The sequence below is a fragment of the Cebus imitator genome, unplaced genomic scaffold, assembly GCF_001604975.1.
Source record: "Cebus imitator isolate Cc_AM_T3 unplaced genomic scaffold, Cebus_imitator-1.0 Scaffold497, whole genome shotgun sequence".
Taxonomy (NCBI): Eukaryota; Metazoa; Chordata; class Mammalia; order Primates; family Cebidae; genus Cebus; species Cebus imitator.
In genome coordinates, this window is record NW_016107812.1 from 766,592 (window position 1) to 770,360 (window position 3,769).

Below are 3,769 nucleotides of genomic sequence, written 5' to 3' on the forward strand. Positions count from 1 at the left end.
ACACATTTACACACACCGCAGACCCTTCCCGGGGCCGTCTACACACATTTACACACACCGCAGACCCTTCCCGGGGCCGTCTACACACAGTTACACACACCACAGACCCTTCCTGGGGCTGTCCGTGCCCGCAGCAGCCTCAGCATCCAGCCCTCCCCACCCTTTTAGCTGTCTCTTGCAGGGGCCCCTCCGTTGCTCTTCTTCCTGAATGTTCTCCAGCTCCCTAGGGGAGAACTCCGACTCCTCTTCCCATGCCAGAGCCCTCGCATCCCCCGGAGTTGGGTGCCTGTCTCCCTGTCCACCTGGGGCTCAGCTGTGGGTCCCCTCCCGTGGCTCCATCGGCCCCCAGGCACCTGCAGGCGACTCCCCCAAGCTGGCTTCTTCCACAGACCAGAGGGCCTCTAGTGGGGGCCCCGCATTGCAGACCTGGTTCCTGAAGGCCAGGGCGTCCACTCTTTGGGGAAACGAGTTGGGTTCACAGGGCCGCTCTGGTATCCGTCCTTCCCCCCAGACACCGTGCGTCCCCTCACCTGGCTCCCTAGAGGCCCTGTTTCTATTTCCATTTCTCCTGCCTCTGTCGTCCCCTCAAATGGCTTCTGCATGGTCCCCATTCCGCCTCTCATGCTTTAACCCCGATTGCGAGCCCCGCCTGGCTGTCCTGGGGCCCCCTGAACTCCGCGTCCATCACAGGTCTCCCCCACGCACGCCTGGCCTTCTGTCCTCATGAAGGCCCCTCCCACCAGGGGGACTGGGAATCAGCTGCTGACCCAGCCCACCTGTCAATCACCCATTCATCACTCGCCAATCACCATTTCTTGCCAGCTTTGCATTCTAAATATTTTTTGGAAGAGTCCTGTGTTGACCACGCCCTACAAGAAAGAAAGTTCACCCCAGTGGGCTCAGCAGGAAAGATGTTAAGGGAAACTTCGGGGACGTGCAGTCAGGTCGCGGGGACAGATGGGGTGGTGCGGCCTCGGGGCAGCCACTGGGACCACAGTGCAGCTTCTGATGTCTGTAGTGCCTCCAGCTCCGAGCTCACCAGGCAGGAGCAGGGAAGGAGCTGGGGGACTGGAAAGCAGTGGTCAGCATCCGGGGGCCCGGCAGGGCTGGGGCTGGTGGGGGGGTGTGGGGATGGGGACAGGTGAGCTGCTGTCCCTGGCTGGGAGAATGGGGTTCTGGCTCTCAGCCTGTCTCCCCCCACAGAGCAACCTCTGACCGCCAGACAAGACAGCAGGGTGAAAGCTGCCACACCCCAGGATGGGAGAGAGGTCAGGGAGAGCAATCGGGGAGTCAGCCGAGGGAACGGCAAACACTGGGCATGGCTGCAGCTGTGCAGTGTCAGCGGATAAAAGTGAAAGACAGAACCAGTGGTGACACGGGCTCCCCTGCCCCTCGGAGGAGTCAGGCTGTCACAAAGGCCCATATGTTGGCTGGGTGCAGTGGCACATGCCTGTAATCCTACCATTTTGGGAGGCTGAGGCAGGCAGATCACCTGAGGTCAGGAACTCAAGACCAGCCTGACCACCAGGGTGAAACCCCGTCTCTACTGCAAGTACAAAAATTAGCCAGGCACGGGGGCACACACCTGTAGTCCCAGCTCCTCGGGAGGCTGAGGCAGGAGAATTGCTTGAACTCGGGAGGCCGAGGTTACAGTGAGCTGAGGTTGCACCACTGCACTCCAGCCTGGACGACAGGGCAAGACTCTATCTCAAAAAAAGAAAAGAGAAAAAAGTAGGGCCCCTGTGTCACAGAGACCCAGGAGAGCACTCCGTCGGCTGTAGCCAGATCCTCTGAGCTCCCGTGCCCACGCCCCGGCCCGGCCTGCTGACCTTGCCCACCGCACGGGTTCACTGTGGCCTCGGCTTTGCTGTGAGCCTGGGATGTGCCACGACCCAGCCTCCTGGCCTCTCACTGCAACTGGGTCTGGCCCATGGAAGCTGATTTTGTTTGGGGGAGGTTGGGGCGTTTCTCCCTGGGCCGTCCTGCACAGGAGACTTGTCTCCACTGACGGTGACTGCCTCTGGGGACTACATCTGCTGGGTGTCTCCACCCCAGTGCTCCCGTCTTCCCTCACTCTCCAGCCTCGGTGGTGGCCGCGCTGCCCGTCCCCGGCACCCTACCTGGGCCGGTCTCAGTCTCTGCGGCACGCTCCTCCCTCTGAGGGCCTTGGCTTCCTTGGGCCCCTGACCGCCGGCCTGGCTTCCTGCTCCGCAGGGTGAGCATTGGGGAGATGGTGAGAGAAGCCGACACCCGCGTGGGCGTGTTCAGTCAGGGCAGAGCCTCGCGCAGCCCGGTGCCTAACAATCTCAGCAGTTAGGGAAGTCAGGATATTAAAGAACCTACCAGGTTAACTTCCAGCTTCCATTTAAAAATGTGTCAGTGAGGATTGATTCTGGATGTGCAATTTAAAATCCGACAGGATGAGAGGATTAAATACATTTGCAAATAGTCCTGAAATGCTTCACAGAATTTGAGATCTGGTCTAAATTCAATGTATTAGATAAACTAGAATGTTTAAAGCACCTGACGGGGGAATTTCCGGTGTGATGTCAGGCATTCACAGTGATTAAAAGAAAATAACACATTGCATTTATAAGTGTCATTTTTAAAAGGCTCCAGGGAATTTCATTAACTAAAAGCACAAAAACAGTGATTGCTGTTTCATGGTGTTATTTGATCTGCCCAACCTCAGTTAACCAATCAGGGCCACGGGGAAGGTTTGTGACCATAATAATACAATAATAATTTATTAATTGGATTTGTGACCATAATAATATGATATTTAAGGTGAACTGTGAGTTTGCAGCACACAGGTTTTGAAAGGCGCAACTTAATAAACTACATATACATTTTCAAAAACTAGCTTTTGATAGTCTCTTCTGTGAATAGAAGCCCACAGGCAAAACACAAAAGAAACGAAATGAACCACCCCCCAGCTCAGACCCTCACACGACACGGTCCAGGGAGACGCGGCCCAACCCCAGGGCATCACATCTCTGTGCCCTGCAGGAGCCACCCTTGCCCAGAGCAGGTGCTGCCGCTGGATTCCTGGGCCAGGAGTCCTGTCCTGGGACATTCCCAGCTGGACGTCCTCAGATGCTGGGCCCACTCTGAGCTCCACCTTCCATCTCACTTGGAGCTGGAGCGGGTGGTCCTGAGACGTTCCCAGGCCCTGCCTGCCCAGCGCCTCCATTTCTTCCCTGCCCACTGCGGCCGCACCAGCCTCTGGAGCAGCAGGGCCTGGGCACAGTGCTGCGAAGCCCCTGTCCTGCGGGTGACGGCCAGCCTGAGCTTAGAGGGTCTAGGAGGAGAATGAGCTCCACCACCCTGGATTCCCTCGTTCATAACTCAGCTTCTTCCAGAACTTTCCATCAGTTCTCTTAGCCACCATCGTAGGTTTGAAATGGGGAAGAGGGCGAAAAAGAGGAGCTGAGCCTCATGGCTCTCCCTCTGGGACGGGCCTCATCGGGTGGCTGGGCACGCAGCCAGGGGAGCCTGCTGGGCTGGCCTGGGCCTTCTGTGCTCCTGGAAGACGTGGGGCACAGAGCTGAGGCCTGCCTTCCCCAGGCCCCCAGTTCTACATGGGCCTTCCCAGCTGTATGTACCCCTAGGGTCCTCCAGGTCCACACAGGCCTTCCCAGCTGTACCCCCAGTGTACCCGGTTCTATACTGGCCTTCCCAGCTGTGCCCCAGCACCCCCAGCTGCACCCCAGTGCCCCCCAGTTCTACACAGGCCTTCCCAGCTGTGCCCCAGCACCCCCAGCTGCAC

At 58.0% G+C, this 3,769-nt stretch overlaps 1 protein-coding gene and 1 pseudogene across 1 annotated transcript in view; both read right to left on the reverse strand.

Annotated features, from left to right (window-relative positions):
- GALNT9 (polypeptide N-acetylgalactosaminyltransferase 9) overlaps window positions 1–3,769 on the reverse strand; it is a 119,287-nt gene that overhangs the window by 36,252 nt on the left and 79,266 nt on the right. The gene's annotated exons all lie outside the window — the stretch shown is intronic.
- The window catches only part of LOC119468814, a 16,958-nt pseudogene continuing 15,864 nt past the window's right edge, over window positions 2,676–3,769 (reverse strand).